The sequence below is a fragment of the Theropithecus gelada genome, chromosome 4 (genome assembly GCF_003255815.1).
Source record: "Theropithecus gelada isolate Dixy chromosome 4, Tgel_1.0, whole genome shotgun sequence".
Classification (NCBI taxonomy): domain Eukaryota; kingdom Metazoa; phylum Chordata; class Mammalia; order Primates; family Cercopithecidae; genus Theropithecus; species Theropithecus gelada.
This window is the reverse complement of record NC_037671.1, coordinates 167,971,771-167,990,639: the sequence shown is the minus strand read 5'-3', so window position 1 is coordinate 167,990,639 and position 18,869 is coordinate 167,971,771. Positions and strand designations below refer to the sequence as shown.

Sequence of the window (18,869 nt, the reverse complement as noted above, 5' to 3'; positions counted from 1 at the left end):
TATCAGTTGCTGGCCATTCTCAGCTATATCCTTCAACGGGAGTTGCCCTCAGCTACAGGGAATGGAACAGCCCAAGGTCATGCTCCCTCCTCAAGGCAGTACAAACCCAATGACTGGCTAATGCAAGGATACAAAGACCCTACCCAAATTTAGGATGACTGTGAAGGGCCATCCCAGCTCAAGAGCTCCTACTGTGTCTCAGTTACAACTACAATATGGGTGAGCTTCCCTCTCTGCCCAATGCTGTCTTCCTTACTTCCTAACAGGGGCACCTCCCAAAGGCTGCCTCCTTCTGCATCTCAGAGCCTGGTCACAGGAGTCCAATCTAAGACAACACCATTCATGTAGAAGTGCAACAGACAGATACATTGAAGCACGAACATATTTGTAATAAATAAATCACTATAAGGAAATGTATAAAAAGTAAACATTCTTTACAATCTTCACCTGCAAAGATCTTTATTGCCAAAGGGAGAGGTATATCTTTCAAGATCTTTTTCTACATATGTAAAATGCACTCTACACATTATTCTATGAAATTAGGTCATACTATACCTAGTCTTCTGCAATTCTTCTGACTTAATATTTTAAGAAGATACTCCATGGTTCTTAAGTGCTCCATAGAACCCCACTGTAGGATGATGTACCATAGTTTACTCAAGTACTCACTAATGGATATATGCATTCTTTCCAATTTCCCAGTTTCTAACAAGGCCACAGTAGATGTGTTACATGTATGTTTTTATGTACCTACATTGGACCTCAGAGGGATAATTTGCAAAAAGCAAAATTACGTTTGCACCAACCTACATACTAGGAGAGATGCTCCAGGATCTGAGGCCCCCATTGTTGGCTCGGCTTGCTGACATGAGGCTCCTTTGTCACTCCCTGTCCCAGTACCACTGCCTTCACCCCAGCTTCAGGCTCTAATGTCCCTATCCTGGACTCCTGCAGTAGCCTCTTGGCCAGGCTCACCGGCTTCAGTTCTCTTTAACTCCATCTATGCTTTATCTTGGTGTCTGAGTAAGCTTTGAAGAACTTGCCAGTTCAAAAGTCCCAACGGCTCCTCCATGCCTGCAGGACAAAAAATCGAACTTCCTTTGTGGTCAAGCCCCAAATGCTCTTCCCAGTACCTTTCCAGCTTCTTCCAGGGACCCTCTTCACCAGACTATGTGTGGCTTCCCAAACTCATCACACACTCTAAGTATACATTCCTTTGTGGGTTTTATAACTGCAGCTTTAAATTCATTAAAAAACAACCCATTTCAAAATCTAAGCTTTATCCATTACTGCTATCATGGTGCACTTGTTTTCTTCCCCCAGTTTCTTGTCAAACATAATTGCTTCTTTCCTTGACCCCCACAACACTGTGCTTGTAACACTGGCCTACTTAATTCTGACTCCTGCACAGCTGCCAGTTCCTCTAAGCTGCTGAGGGCTCTTTCACCCTCCAGGTCCCCATCAATGTTGCTCCCTTTCCCTAGAATGCCTCCCACCATCCCACCCAGCTCACCCTACCATAGGAGTGGGAGCTTAGATATCACCCCCCTAACAAGAAGCCTCTCCTGAGCTGTCCTAGCTTCCGGCCCCTGGTCTTCGCACATGCTCTCATAGCACGTTACATTTTTCCTTCGTAACATGAGCACAGTTACCATGAAATAACTGACTGTACGCTAGGAGCGGTTGCTCACGCCTGTAATCCCAACACTTTGGGAGGCCAAGGCAGGCAGATCATGAGGTCAGGAGATCGAGACCATCCTGGCTAACACAGTGAAACTCTGTCTCTACTAGAAATACAAAAAATTAGCCGGGCGTGGTGGTGGGAGCCTGCAATCCCAGCTACTCGGGAGGCTGAGGCAGGAGAATGGCGTGAACTCGGGAGACAGAGCTTGCAGTGAGCTGAGATCACGTTACTACACTCCAGCCTGGGCAACAGAGTGAGACTCTGTCTCAAAAAAAAAAAAAAAAAAAAAAAAAAGAAATAACTGACTGTGTAATTACTGGTTTCTCTTCCCAGTAGAATGTAAACTCCATAAGGGCAGAGACAAAGTCTATCTCTTCTCTGTTACACTGTCCCATCTCTTTTCCTGCCTTATATTTTGAAACTATTTTGAGTGGCTCCCGTCTATAATCCCAGCACTTTGGGAGGCTGAGGCAGGTGGATCATTTGAGGACAGAAGTTCAAGACCAGCCTGGCCAACATGGCAAAACCATGTCCCTACCAAAAATACAAAAAAAAAAAAAAAAAAAAAATTGCCAGATGTGGTGGTGTATGCCTGTAATCTCAGCAATTCAGGAGGCTGAGGCAGGAGAATTGCTTACCTGAGAGGTGGAGGCTGCAGTGCACCAAGATCACACCACTGCACTGCAGCCTGGGCTACAGAGAGAGACACTGTCTCAAAAACAAAACAAAACAAAAACCCCTCTATTTTGAAATAATCTAAGACTCATAAATTGAAAGACAACACAGTGTTCCCGTGTATCCTTCCCCCAGCTTTCCCCAGTGATATCATCTTACATAGCCATGGTACATCCTCAAAACCAGAAAATTAACATTGATCCGATACTATAACCTACAGACCAAATTCAGGTTTCACCAGCTTTGACATGCACTCATTTTTGGTGGAGGTGGGAGTGGTATCACACATATAGATTTGTGTCACAACTGCCCTGCTCAGGATACAGAAGCATTCTGTTATCACAAAGAAACTCCCTGGTACTAACTCTTTTTTTTTTTTTTTCCTTTCTTTCTTTTTACACAGAGTCTCACTCTATCGCCCCAGCAGGCCTGGTACTAACTGTTGATACTCACACCCTCCCCACAACCTTAACTAGCCCCTGGCAACTGTTGATTTGTTCTTCATCACTGCAGTTTCGTCATTTTGAGAATATTATACACATGCGATCTTTCTCAGTGCTTTATTAAGGCTGGCTTGCCTTTGTGTAGTCTTAACAATCTATGGGCCAGAGATTTCAAAAGCAACATGTTCTTTAAGAATCATAACTACTTTAAGGTAGCTACTATTATTTTACCTACTCTTACAGATGAAAAAAACATATCTTTAGAAAATTTTAATTTTAGTATCTTTCCCAGAGTCAAAAAGTTAATAATGTCCAAACCGGAATGTGAGGTCAGGCAGTGAGACCCCTATGCTTTCAAATTTTTTTGCAGGGGGAGTAGAGACAGAGTTTCACTTCATTTCCAGTCTGGTCTCGAACTCCTGGTTTCAGGTGATCCTCCAGCCTTGGCCTCCCAAAGTGCCGGGATTATAGGCATGACCCACCACACCTGGCCACTTTGAATCTCTCTAAACACTTTTTGTACATATTAGATACTTTTGAATCTATTAATAATTAGCCGAATAAATAAATTAAATGCCAAAGACTATTATTTCATAGCTAGTTCTGGGTCCCCTAGAAGAACCTGCATATAGTCGGAACTCAACTTTTGGCTAGTAAATCTGGTTAATCATTCTAGAAAAAAACTAAACGGAAAGGAAAATGGTCATGAATGGTGAAAAATCATCAAGCTGGTCCTCTGGATTGAACATGCTTCACAAGGCCACAGGGTAGCAGCATTCTTGTCTGTTATAGTAATAAATGCATTAATAAAATCTCTGCTGGGCACAGTGGCTCACACCTGTAATCCCAGCACTTTGGGAGGCCGAGGCAGGTGGATCACGAGGCAAGGAGTTCGAAATCAGCCTGGCCAATATGGTGAAACCCCATCTGTACTAAAATACAAACAATTAGCCAGGCATAGGGCACCTGTAGTTCCAGCTACTCGGGAGGCTGAGGCAGGAGAATCACTTGAACCTTGGAGGCGGGGCTTGCAGTGAGCCGAGATCGCACCACTGCACTCCAGCCTGGGTGACAGAACAGAACAAGACTCCATCTCAAAAAAAAAAAAAAAAAAGCATTTCAACCAGGATTATTTGACCAGGTACATCTTCCCTCTAGGAAATTCATATCCATAAGAAAGAGAAGCAATAGTGACTTAGAATACTTGCTGGTCCTAACTGATACCTGGGTCTTGCCTTGTACCTTGCACATTTCCTTCCCTACTCAAATTTTAGTTAATAGGCTCCCATCATATTCTCACTTTATCTTTGAGGTAGAATCTTCCCCCAGAATGCCAGCTTGCATGGATGGATCCCTGTGACTAGCTGTCTCTCTGGATTTGCAGATGGGGTCTTTGAGGTTGTACCCTGTGTCATCCCTGTGACTTCAGGCTGAAACCGCACCAATCTTGCCATACTCCTCCAGTTCTGTCTCTTCTCACAGCCTCAGGCATCTCTATCTGGTCAGTTTTACCACTGACCAAAACATGAGAATGATGGCTATTAGGGTTGATTTTTTTCCCACCTACAGAATCCAAATTGCCTGGGCTTGGCTTCTAGTGGTGGCAGTCTTATTTTGTGAAGAGTGATGTCTGAAGGGTCTGGTTAGCAAGGTGGTGTGCATTGTGAGAGGGTAGGGCGTGGCGAAAATAAGGCCTGGAGGGAGGAAACTTTTGTACATCTGGTTGTCTTACGCCTCACACAGGTGAGATTATCCCGTAAGTTGAACATTTTACCACTCTAATAACTAACCCTTCTGTTATGGGCTCAGAGTTAGATCCATTTAGAATGGAACTCCACTCCAAATAAATAAAGCAAGGCTTCTTTCACTCTCTGTCAAGTGACAATAAATGAAATAATTAAACAGATAGCCATAAACCTCACATAAGACTATTTTTAATATGCTAGGGAACCACTATCAATTAGGATTGATTTACGTTTCTTTTGGAAAAAAAAAATCTATTTGGGCCTTTTCTCCACCATAAAATCACTGAATAATCAAACTCTTGCTGTCTTTCTGTCTCATTTTTTAAATAAAAGGGGACTATAGATATTTGATAAAATTACATTAATGTAAGTATCCAAAGGGTAGCTGTAAGTACACAGGAGAGACATCCAGCTAAACACATCTCAGTTACCTGAGGATAAAAGTAAGAAACACCTAATTTAATCCAATCTAGTACAAGTTAATTAACAAACCAATCATGCTTTTTTTTAGAAGCATCCTATGTTAGATGACTATGTGTCAATGCCTATATTTGATGCCTTGGGTGTAGTAGCAGAGTAACAGAATACTATTGACCAGAATACTACTGTAACAGTGGAAAGTGAAGGCTAATAAAATGAAATACAGCGTACCCAAGAAAGATACACTAACAGGAGAATGATCATAATAGTGAGTAGGTGTATGGGCATTAAAGAGCAAAAATGCATCGCCAGTTTTGTAGACAGGACAGAGTTCCCTGGCCACCCGAGGAAGCATTGTGTTCTACCAGGCCAGTCAATCCCCACTGTACAAATGAATTCATCAGATTATAGTAATTTGACTACCTGTCACTAGTATCATCCAATTCAAGTTCACCCAGAATTCGGCGTCCCTTTTGGCTTCTTCGAAGTTATTGCCTCTAGGGAGAGTTTGGGCAATCTGACAATTTTTTAGTTCACCTGATAAGCTTTTCACAACATAAATTACTTATGTTTCTGATTTAATCTTTAGCCTATAATCATTTACTCAGCATAAGTTCATTGACTGAGAGAAGGATTATCTCAAAATAGACTAACAAAACAGAGTGTTCTAGGCTACAAGAACATTTCGGGACTTCCAAGCACACTAGGACACCCACAAATGACTATATCACTGCTCTGGAATTGCTATGGGGCTAGGAGAGGAGGAAGGCTATGGTTTTCTGTTTTGTTTATTTTAGATTATATACATTAAAAACTAGGAAAATACATAGCAAGTTATACACATAATTTGCAATGGGAAAATAACTTTTGGAGAGGCTGGCATATTTGTTTATTGGTATTGTATCAATAACACATCAATATTTTTTGTTTTTCTCTATGAACCATTTGCCATTCACATTTAGAACATGAACATCTTTAAATGCGAGCACACTTACAAACACAATGGTGAATTATTTCCCAAAAGTGAGTAGTTGTAGGAGGACTTTTCTAATACCTTCCTGTGGGACTTTCTTATTATAAGGGTAATAAGTGCTTATTGTGGAAATTGGTGTGAACTTTTGCATTTTGCCTTTAAAATTTTTCTATGATGATCTATGCTGTATAAATAAAGTGGGAGGAGTCAGCAAACAAATGGTCATCTTTGGAATCAATATGACTCAAAGATGGATATACACTGTCCATGAGTCTGCAATCTTTCTGCTTGAGAGCACTTCAGAGCTTTCTTTCTTGGCATTTGGTCTACCTGCTTAGGCCCCATCTAGAATCATGGACCAATGATAGATATTTTTGTTGTTGAAAAACACTTTTCATCAATTAAGAGATACGGTTATACTCAACTAATTAACTTTGAGTATCAGCAGTTGAGGAAGGTGCCAAGATTGGGGAGAAACATCTGCTTTGACACTGATCTGTGAAGGGGAACCTGGGGATCCAACATAAATCTACTTCATGAGGGTGATTTTCTCGCCCATGAGCTTTTCTTTCTTTCTCCTCTCTTAATACCCTTTTTGCTTGAGACGCTTCAAGCACAAATGTCATTCATCAAACATCACTGATCAGATCTCATAGGGCAGGCATTTTCTTTCAATAGGACAGAGGCAGAGAAAGAACCAGCTGCTACAGCCAGGATGGCAGCAGTTTTCCCACCCTAATGGGCCCCAGTCTTCTTCCGGACATCACAATCTGTAGGGACGAGTGGCTTCCTGTTGCTCAGTGTCTCTTATTTATTAGGTAAGATCCTCTTCTAGAGTCAGTGAAATCATACGATAGTGGTTAGCTTAGTGACTGGCACTTAGCACTCAATATACGATAACAGAACTTGCCAGAATGTCTATTGAAGGCTTCTTTCCATTTTCCTTACTTCCATCCCTTTTTAAAGGGATAAAAGGCATAAGAAAGTTTCTCTGCCTTTCTTAACACCATAATATAGAAGGCACTTACCCAAACAGTCAAGATTAATTACAGAAGGCCTTTGATGAACAACAGGGCTCAGGATGCTACAGTGTTTGCCTGAGTGACAGATTTGACTTACACCACCTCAAATCCTTGTTTAAAATGGGTGGAGGAATCAATTATAAATTTAAAAAGAAAAGCAGATTTGACTGAAAACCCTTGATAAAGCAGAGTTTTGGTAATTCTTTTAAAATGTTTCACGGTGTAGGTGTCATTCAGTTTTTAGGATGCTGCTGTGGAATGCATTGGATCACTTCTTGCCAAAAATAGTTTTTTTGCAATTGTGTAGCTACAAACTATGCCTTCTTGGAAGCCCAGCGATGATTCACAGATGATATACTGGATACATTTTGCAACCAATTTTTTTAAAGGTAGCCAATTCTACTGATATAACCTTATTTTCACATATTAAAAACAAGTACGTTGGGTAAACATATGGTAGCTAAAATCTGCATGCAATATTTGAAATGAGAAGACAAAGAGGGAAGGTTTTCTTTTCTTGTCAAAACGTGCACTTTGCAAGCTGTCCTGTAAAACTGTATAAAACCATTGGCTCTACAGTGTGAAACAGTGTATCAAAGGGAGACAACAGAAGCACAAATGAACACAGTCTGTTAAGCCACCTCAAGGAAAAAGATAAAACAGTTATTTTCAATCCAGATTCTACACAACTCCTATTCTTATTCTGATACATTCTCCAAAGTTAGAAATTTTGGTCAGCTCAGGCCTTATGTACATAGCTAAAGATGTCTATCAGGCAAATGATGAAAAGTAAAATTAGGTTAGGTTTGTCAAAAAGTTTAGAGTACAATCACGCATCACTCAATGACAGAGACATGTTCTGAGAAACATGTCATTAGGCTATTTACAATCCTGTAAACATCATAGACTGTACTTACACAAACCTAGGTGGTATAGCCTACTGCATACCTAGGCTCTATAGATGGTATAGCCTATTGCTCCTAAGCTACAGACTACTGAATACCACAGGAAACTGCAACACGATATTAAGTATTTGTGTGTTTAAACACACCTAAACATAGTAAAGGCATGTTGTTGGTGGTTTTTTCTTTTCTCTCTCTTTTTTTGTTTTTTGGAGACATAGTCGTGCTCTTGTTGCCCAGGCTGGAGTGCAGTGAAGTGATCACAGCTCACGGCAGCTCGAACCTCTAGGCTCAAGCAATCGATCTTACTGTAGTCTCCCATGTAGCTGGGACTACAAGAGCATGCTACCAAGCAGGTTACTTTTTAAATGTTTTGTAGGAACAGGGTCTGGCTGTTCCCCAGGCTGGTCTTGAACTCCTGGCTTCAAGCAACCCTCCCATCTCAGCCTCCCAAAGCACTGAGATTATAAGTATGAGCCACCACATCTGGCCCCTAATACAGTTGTTTTGCTTTTTGTTTTGTTTTTGAGACAAGGTCTCACTCCATCGCCCAGGCTGGAGTACAGTGGCACAATCTCAGCTCACTAAAACCTCCATCTCCCAGGCTCAAGGGATCCTCCCAGCTCAGCCTCCAGCTCAGCCTCCCGAGTAGCTGGGAATACAGGTTTATGCCACCACACCTAGTTAATTTTTTTTTTTTGTAGAGATGGGATCTCACTATATTCCCCAGGCTGGTCTCAAACTCCTGGGCTCCAGTGATCTGCCTGCCTCGGCCTCTCACAGATTACAGGTGTGAGCAACCATGTCCAGTCCATAATATAGGTTTATAGTCTTATGGGACCACTGCTGTATATGTCATCTGTCATTGATGAAAACGTCATTATACAGCACATAACTGGTTGCTAAGAGCAAGCACTCCGTTAGTTGGAGTGTTAGGGTTCAAAGCCTGGTTGATTTACTGGCATCATTTACTTGCTGTGTGACCTCAAGCAGGCAAGCTATAAAATGGGAACCCCATCTGTAAAACTGCAAAACAGAAGAGTCTTCGGTGAAGTGAGAATTCCTACCTTCTGGGGATGTGAGGATTAAATAAATTGTTCCAATATAGCCCTTAGCACAGTGCCTGGCCCACAGCAAGCATGTAGTGAGAGTCAGTTCTCATTCCATTGTTTAGGCTCTTGGGTTGTTTGCAGGTTTTGCTTCCTTGGGAAGGGCTATAGTGAGAAGACTCAGAAAGTACAAGTGGAACTGTTCGCTCACAGGCAGGAACTAAAACAGGTGACAGCAGAGGCCTCCGTATGTGGTGTATTCTTCAGAACTCTGAGCTAATGGGGTGGGTTCAGGTAGCATTTCTGAATGTTCAGACCAAAACGTTGCTTTATTAATGAATCTGGGGGCCATTTTCCTTTGTTGACTCGGTGCTAATTTTATTGTCTAGTGTAACAGCCACCCACTGGGCCAGGGCATGCTCACAGTACCCTCTGGCCAAGGGAGTGCGGAGTCTTCCTTCTTTTGAGTTATGTATGCATGTATGAATGCAGTCTTCTTATTTCATGGTTGATTTTTAAGTGAAACAAAGGGGAGGGGAGATGTCCTCAGGATCAAGTGGCAAGGTGATAAAATTCCTCTCTCGTCATGCCTGTGAACTTGGGCATGCCACTCCTTTGTGTCTAGGATTTTTTCTTATTTCACATTCCTCTCCAATCTTTTCTGGTCAAAAATGAACAAAGTAGCAGAGAACCCAGAAAAGTGCAAAAGCAGACAAGACTTAAGGGCTCCTTCCACTCCCTCTGTGGCATAGCTTTCTTCAGTTTCCTCATGTGGCAACAACTCCACCAACACAGCCCAAATTCCCAGTATACATTTGTTGCTATGGGTAAATCAAGTACCGACGTAGCCTACTTATGTACAGACCTAACCTAAAGGGACATTCTCTGGTGGGAAACTTCTGGAAAATGTGCTCTTCAGAGGTGCTTAGGAGACTGTGAGCTGGCTGGCAGGGCTACACTCTCCTCACCACCTGCCCTCTCCTCATCTTCCCACTTTCCCACCTGAGTTTCTGCATCACCTTCCCAATAGTCAGAATTATGCCTTAACTTTTGTTCCGTAAGAGGGATAGAAAAAGGTACAATGAATGAAAGTCCTATCCTGGACTGGCTATTTGTGGTAAAATAAGCAAATCATTAGAATGGTAATCACATGGGCACAATTAAGTTAGTAAATTTTGTGTAGGTGGAAGGTCCACTAGCTCCTTCCTTGAAGGGAAATTACTTTTTTATTGGCTGATGTAACAGTACATTTTGGTCCAGCTAAAGGAGCTAAGAGTTACCTCAAAACACCCACGGGGACAGTAGTAATTTCAGGAACACCCACAGAGCAAATAAATTATTGTTTCCTTTTCTACACAGAAAGCAATGGTTAGGGTGGAGGGATGAGGTGAAAGGAGAAAGGTAGAAAGAGAAAGAGAGATAGGGTGAGAGAGAGGGAGAGAGAGAGAGAGACAGAGAGAGAAAGAGAGAGAGAGAGAGATGGGGGTGTTGGGGAGATAGAGGGAAAGAGGGAGGGAGTGAAATATTCAGGGAAGGAAGAAGAAGTGTGAATGCTTTTTTTCTTTTCTTTTAAAATCAAGAATATTGCATCTTGTCCCTGGTCCCCAAAACAAGGACATATATAAGATCCTGGTTTTGTGGGTCACATTGTTGAGGACAGGAAACACATGTCTAGTGTTACTGAAAATCAATTCTACCTTTTCCTGATCTCAAATTTCAAATATGTATTTTACTTATGACTATAATTATGGGAAGAAAATATCTTCATTTTGTGAGATATTTCTGTGATTTTTTTTCCCCAGAGAGAGAGTAGGAACTCTGTGAAATGATCTATGGGACATGATAATGTCTAGGGGAAAGGGTGGTCAAGGAAAATTTTACTTATTGAACCCAGTTGTCTGAATCTCTTGAGTTTGTGGTCTAAAGCAAGGGACACCTCTGACGAATTTGATATGGAGCTTTAGAAATTAAACCATTTCATCAAATGTGTAAGAAATCTTTCCTTGAGAAGGACTTCTTCAAATATCAGATTTCAGTTGTTGTTTATGATACTACTGGTAAGAATACACTAAAAATGATTATTGGTAGAGAATGAATGGGAAAAAATATACCTTTTTGGCTACAACAGAAAATGTCCATGATTAATCTTATCAGCTTTACTGTATATATTTTTCATACTGACATAAAAAATTACCTAGACTCATACTAGTTTTTACTTATTTTACATATTGTTATTCCCTAAATTTGTTACTTATTGCATTTTTTAAAACTCCTGGTTTTGTTTGGGTAGCAATATGCCCAGCCCCTAAGGATAAACCATAATTAGTTTAAGCCCTCATGGTAACTTCATTTCCTTCCGCTGCTTCTTGCATTCCCAGGCCCACACTGCTGGTTGTAGCTCTGTGATGGTTCTGACCAATGGGACCTATGGTGAAATCTGCGGGTGGAGCTTCTGGGAATAATCTATTCGCCTGAGGAAGAAACAGATACTTGGGGAGGGCTCCCTAGAGTTTCTTCCTTTTCTGTCCTTGAGCATGGTTGTGAAGGATGTGATGCTTGGTGCTTTATTAACCCTCTCGAGGATTTAGGTGGCAAGTCCAAGGACAAAAAGGTAACACTCTGAAGATAAATGTGTGGAAAATATAAAATGTACAAGTCTCAAATGAAAATACTGCCTGGACATGGTGGTTCGTGCCTATAATCCCAGCACTTTGGGATGCCAAGGTGGTGGATTGCTTGAGCTCAGGAGTTTGAGACCAGCCTGGGCAACATGGCGAAACCCTGTCTCTACAAAAAATACAAAAATTAGCCGGGCATGGTGGCACACACCTGTGGTCCCAGCTACTCGGGAGGCTGAGGTGGGAGGATCGCTTGAGCCTGAGAGGTGGAGGCTGCAGTGAGCCGAGATCATGCCACTGCACTCCAGACCAGGCAACACAGTGAGACCATGTCTCAATAAAAAGTACAATATATGAAAACACTGAGCAATACCACCCTGAAACTGCCTGTCAAAAAGTTTCATGTCTTGTGAGATATTAAATATCTTTATTATTTAAACCACAGTTGGCTGGATTACACTCAACTAATCTTGAATTATTTAGACACTGCTCCTAATGCTTGGGATAAAGCAGTAAATGAAACACACAACTTCCCTGGTCTCACAGAGTATGAACCAAGTCAGAGAAGACAGACACTACACAAATAAAAGAATAAACATAATATGCCAGGTAGTGGTAATCATCATGGATAAAATAAAGTAAGGTAAAGGAACAGAGAAAAATGAGAGGCTAATTCATATAGATCATTCATAGAAGCTTTGCTGAGCTTATTTGAGCAGACTTGAATGAAGTGAAAGAGTGAACCAGGCGGATTTCTGAGGGTATTCTGTTACTCGCAACTGAATGCATCATTAAGTTATACATCCAGTAAGTTCTTAGTCATTCTTCAAATAGAGCTTAGATGTCATTATTTCTGAGAAGTCTTTCAGGACCTCCCACCTACTTAAACTAATCCCTCTCGCTTTGCAGATACTTCTCTGCACCTTAAACACATGTATTATTATACTCATCACACCCTATTTTAATTTACTTGTTGATATAGCTTATAAAGCCGCCCTCCCTAGACTGTGAAACCTTTGAAAGACAGATTGATTTTCAGCCAACACTATCCTGACTCTTAGCACTCAGTACTTGCTACACAGTAGGCTCCATGGGTCCACAAATAATTACTGATTTGACGAGCACTTCTGTCCTTTGAACGGTCTAGCTATAAACGTGCGGTTTTCCCTGTTATATATTTTAAAGTGGGCATCTATGTGAAATTTTGTTACAGTGTGACTATTATGTTTAAGAAATTTGTCTTGGAAGCATCAAAAAAGCTGACCACTCTGAGCTAGCATAAACGTGTGCAAATTAAATAGGTCACCTAAGCAGAAAATCTTTGGTTCTCAACTGAGGAGAAAAGAATACATGAGATGATTGAGAAGCAACCTGGTTTCTTATCAGTTACATATATCTAAACATACAATGTCCTTGATCTTTTGAAAAGTTATTAAAAAATAATTGTAAGATCACTTACGTAGTTTTGGTAATTACAGTTTTCTGAGCCTTTCTCCCGGTGTTGGGAAAACATGGCTCATTTTCCTTACTGATCTTGAATGAATTCTCATCTATGAACCTTCCTTCTTAGGTAACTCAGTTCACATTCCTTATTTCAGTGCAGGCGGCAAGCATTTGATTAACTCCACCTGCAGTGTACTGGGTTTTACCATAAAACATGATCTAGCCAATGTATTTTTAACTTCAGAAGTGAAAAGAAAGGAAAAGGACATTTAAAGAAACTTAAAACATCAGTTAAGGCTTAAAGAAAATAGAAAAGTCTTGACTTTAGGTATCTGTGTGAAAATTTAATAAAGAGAGGATCAGAAGATATTAAGTGTATTTTTAAGTTGAATCCAGAATTTGTAGAATAGGGTAAACAATTTATTTTTTTAAATTTCCCCCTTAATATCAAAACAGAAGGAAAGGCATTTGCTTTTATTTATAATCTCAAATAGAATCAAATTCTCTTCCTTTATGTGTTATATTAACAGACCTTAATATTAGTCATTAATATTAATTTTCTGGTTTCCCATTTAAGCCAATCTCTTTCATTTAAAAATCAGTAATGAAACTACAATTTTTAAGTTGTAGGTTTATGACAATCTAAATTTATATGCATCTCAAAACCTTTCTTAAAGATAGCTTAGAATTAGCTAGTATGTCAACAAATGACTTTTGGGAATTACTTTTCTAAAACAATAGCAATATACTTTTTCTTTGAGTTTGCATTTGAGATTTTAAATCCATTTTCCATGTTTCCTAAGGAAGCAGATACCATACAGTCCTATTACAAGTAAAATCAAGTTTTAAAGGATTTTGGAATAGGTTGATACCTATAAAATCTTCACCAAGTCTTTACAAGACATGATTATAACACTAGAAATGGTTACTTAACAAACAGCTTTCAGTCAAAACTCAGATAGGAAGGTCAAATTCCTGAAAAGTTAATACAGGCACATGCCAGTTTGCTCCTAATAACCTGGACACCCATCCCAGGTTAGAACTGATCGAAATCTCCAAGGTCTCCTCAGACCCACTCAGAAAGGGCTATCATCTTCATACCGGGATGGGGCAGACCAGCACTGGGGCTAGAGCAACCAGACTAACACCAGGGCAAACGTGTACTGGTGAGGTTATGAGGTTAGATTACGTGCATTATTCAAGCTGAGCAGCTACAAACGAATAGGATGCATAATTTAGAATGAATAAAAAATGGATAATTAGTTGGGTATGGTGGCTTATCCCTGTAATCTGGCTACTCAGGAGACTGAGGCAGGAGAATCAGCTGAGGCCAGGAGTTCAAGACCAGCCTGGGAAATTTAGTGGGACCCCTGTCTCCAAAATAACTTTTAACTTAGCAGGGCATAGTGGTGCATGCCTATAGTCCTAGCTACTTGGGAGACTGAGGTGAGAGGATCCCTTAAGCCCAGGGGGTTGAGGCTGCAACGAAATATCGTTGCACTGCATTCTAGCCTGGGAAACAGGGTGAAACCCTGTCTCTATAAAAAAAGACAGCAAGTTTAAAATGTATAAATAATTGTTCTTTTTCATTAAAGAGCTTCTTTGGTAGGCAGTTGGAGGCACATTTAGGATTCCTGAGAGAGGCACTTTCATAGTCATTAAATTCATAGATATATATTTTATTTATTTATTTATTTATTTGCTGTTTCTGCTCTTCTGTCATGCCCCCCTACTTTTGTGGTTAAAAGTCTAAGCCTAGTCTCTTAGCCATAATGGTATCTGCCAACACAAAAGTCAACAAACTCACAGGAGACAAAAGACATTCTTGGTCTGATTGCTCCTAATAAACTTCAGTGCTTCCAGACCACATAATGTCATAGAATTATTTGTAATGATTCTTTAAAAGGGTGACAGGGTTCAGAAATAAACTGCACATGGTAAGAAGAGCCTCCCATGGGTTATCCTTGCAAAATTAGTTGCAAGGCTTTGGGAGTGCTGGTGGTTTCCGGCCATTAGCATTACTAATCAAGGCCAGCTTTGTATTTATGGGAATCTACACAAATCAAGATGATACATGCCATGTTCATTCAAGCAATCTTGCCTGATTTCTTCAAGGTTATGCTGAAATAAAACTTTCCTCCAATTATCTTTGATTGGACTGTTTCATGATTTTTATGTATCCTTGAGATGAAGAGAGAGCCTGAAGTGGATGCATTAGGTGCATGGGTCACAAAATCATATTTAGGGCTTCATGCTCACATAAAGCAATTACTGACAACTCTCAATTAACCTCGTTACTGGAGGAAGCATTAATGCAGAAAATACAAATCCCAGATAACCCACCCATGTCTTTCTTGCTGCCATGGTTTCAGCTGAGGTGAGAGAGAGAGAAAGAGAGAGATAATGGGAGCATCAGGAAAAGCTCAGGGGCCAATAGATCTCTTCAGGAAAATTTATACAAAGTTGATAAATTCAGCTGTACAGACGTAATGCATTCACTCTTTACTTTCTTTTTATGCCCGATGCCATTTTGCCTGTACCATGAAGCAAAAATAATGTTGCTTTCCCTTTCAACTTCTGACTGACAAAAAGTAGAAAGGCAGTAGACAAAGAAAGTCAGTAGATAGTAGCCAGGGAAGCACTCTGCAAGGTTGGCAGTGCCCCAGCTGTCAGGGTGGTAGTGCAGGGGAGGCCTCTGGGGACCACAGGAGGACCCAAAGCTGAGGCTCTGCACCTGCAGCTATAGGATGCCCGGTGCTCCCCTGGCACAGAGAGGGTGCTTAAGAATTTTGCCCTTTAGGATTTTGACTGTGTCCACCAAAATGATGAAGACATTTACTTGTAAATGTTATCATTAATCATCTGCACACATGATAAGCATTTTTATGCTACAGATTCCTACAGGCATAATTCTGGTTCCATCAGTTCTTGGCCATTAATGCTCTTCCATCCTTCTGATGTAATGAGCCCTCCAGGTTGGCACCTCCATTCCAGGCCTGGAGGCACAGAAAAAGTAAATATGATGCTTCTTCAAGTGATTTCTTGTGACATTGCTTCAGGGAGAGTTTGCATTTTAATAAGGAAGAAAGTCATAAGTCATAAGAATGAAACTACAGCAGGATTCTGGATCCTTCTGAGCAGCTGGGGGAATAGGGAAAAAGGTAAAGGACAGGGGAAGCTCTGAAGTCACAGCAAAGACACAGCACCTTGGAAAGGAAAGGTAGGAAATAAGTTTAGGGAGAGAAAGATGAAAAAATCACAAAATTAAAGGTTTTAGTGAAAAAAAAATGTTGTGTTAAAATACTGATATAGTTTGGCTGTGTCCCCATGCAAATCTCATCTTGAATGGTAGCTCCCGTAATCTCTATGTGTTGTGGGATGGACCCAGTGGGAGGTAATTTAATCATGGGGGAGTTTTTCCCATGCTGTTCTCATGATAGTGAATAAGTCTCACAAGATCTGATGCTTTATACAGGGGAGTTCCCCTGAACACACTCTCTTGCTTGCCACCATGTAAGACATAACTTTGCTCCTCCTTTGCCTTCCCTCATGATTGTGAGGCCTCCATAGCCATGTGAAACTGTGAGTCAATTTAAACTCCTTTATAAATTACTCAAGTCTCAGGTGTGTCTTCATTAGCAGTGTGAGAACAGATGAACACAAATACTTGTACAGAGGCACATTCATATCTTCTGTAAATATGACTTTGCAATAAAATTAACGGGATTTGGGAAGGAACAATTTATCAGGCTTTTTTTGGCCTCAAAATGAATTTCTGTGTATTAGAGTGAAAAGTCTGGTGGAAACTGCATAAACAGATATAAAACGTCAAATGACAGAGCAAGAGAGAAATAGTAGAAAACATATGATGATTTCTAGAGAATACTGACCTAGATTCTTCTTAAAACAGGGGAGAGGAGGGAGAGAAAGGAGGGGTGGAAAGAGAAAAAGAAATGTCACTTTCTTTGAAAGAAACGTTAAAAAGTTTAGGAAAATAATAGACTAGTAACTATGAAGGGAACAGTGACTCACAATAACAGGGATGATTACGAAAGATGGAAATAGTGACTACAAAATATCAATGGGCAAAAAAAAAAAAAAAATAAGTTAAACACATCAATGAGTTACACATCTCTAATTCCTTATCTATTCTTTGATTTCTTTTGTGATTCTCAAGGGCACTGATCCCCTCCATGTGCTGGGTGACACGGGAGGCCATGGTCGCAGCGATGAGGACTGTTCGGGCTGTCAGAGAGCCACCAGGACAGCTGCACCCACATGCCATGAAAGCATGATGCTGGGACTTCTGGTTTAAGAGGGATGGGGTGAGTGGGGATGAAAGGCACTTTTATTCCTCTTTTTTCTAAAACATAGGCAAAACAACGAAGACAGTGACAGATGGAGGAAAATATCAGATGTACTAAAACAAATAACTAAACAAAAAGGCCACCACTTGTTTTACAAACCATGAAGCATACATGGAGTAACTTTAGGAAAGACACTGAGAGTTGACATATACTTCAAGCTTCAGGCAGGTACAAAACTTTCCCCCAAAGGAAGGTCAAAAATATCTAAAGGGCATATGCCATGAGCTTTTGAGGAGAGTAGCAAAATTTACAAAATAAGTCGAAATTTTCCCTGTAGAGACATAATTTAATACCACATACAGAAGGGAGCTAAGAGAAAACGTGTTAACACTGTACTTATATTTACTTTTTTTTTTTTTTTTTTGAGACAGAGTCTTGCTCTGTCGCCCAGGCTGGAGTGCAGTGGTGAGATCTCAGCTCACTGCAACCTCCACCTCTCCGATTCAAGCTATTCTCCTGCATCAGCCTGCCGAGTAGCTGGGAATACAGGCGCCCACCACCACACCCGGCTCATTTTTCATATTTTTAGTAGAGACAGGGTTTCACTGTGTTAGCCAGAATGGTCTCGATCTCCTGGCCTCATGATCTGCCCGCCTCAGCCTCCCAAAGTGCTGGGATTATAGGCGTGAGCCACTGCGTCTGGCCTACTTTTTTATTGTATTACTATTGTAGTCCTTCTAGCCAACGAGGCTTCCACAGGCAATGACATGTCTGTAGAAATTTCAAGGGAGTAAATGTTAAAAAAGAAAAAAGTACACATGATATATATAATATATATACATATACTATATATTAGATATAGATGCATATACATGTACACACAGACTTATATTTTCTAGATAATTCTTTTAGGCAGAAAGTATATATTTTTGTGCTTTATGCTAATGGAAATGTTCTCTTAGATGATTATTCTGATAGAAAGTATTTGAATTTTTTTTGGAAAGTACAAAGAAGGAAATATTAAGTAATATGGAAAGCATAAAACTCTGCTATGCTAAACAATGGAATTTGAGAGACTTGCTGGTTAGCTTCAATCTGAGTACTCATTTAAATTTTCAGAGGACAAGGATGAGGGAATGAGGAGTGTGACCAAATTATAATGCTCTCTGGCCATTGTGTTGTTCTCAGGGTTAAGGGCTATTTATTTCATTCAAGAAAATACAATTTGGCACAGAGGAAAAGCAATTCAGTGACCATCTGAGTGCCTACTAATTGGTCTTAAAGCAAGCATGTAGGCCCACCTACCAGCTACAATCCTGACAAATATGAGTAATCCACTGGAAGGATTTATGAACAACTTTCTGACTCTTCCTACAATGGACTTGGGGCATGTGCTGGACCACATCACTGAGACTTCTGTTTTTCCCTGAAATCAGCTGGCAAATGAAAGGTCTGAATTTGAATTAAATAACAACCCCTTACGCATCTTTACAATTTGTGATATATATGAGTTCTCTTCTTCTTCTCCTGGCTACGCTGAGGTTAAAATCAGTAGGGTCTCTGAAGGCCTTTAAAAAACATGGTTTAT

At 40.4% G+C, this 18,869-nt stretch overlaps 1 protein-coding gene across 7 annotated transcripts in view; it reads right to left on the bottom strand.

Annotated features, from left to right (window-relative positions):
- AIG1 (androgen induced 1) overlaps nucleotides 1–18,869 on the bottom strand; it is a 277,790-nt gene that overhangs the window by 181,459 nt on the left and 77,462 nt on the right. The gene's annotated exons all lie outside the window — the stretch shown is intronic.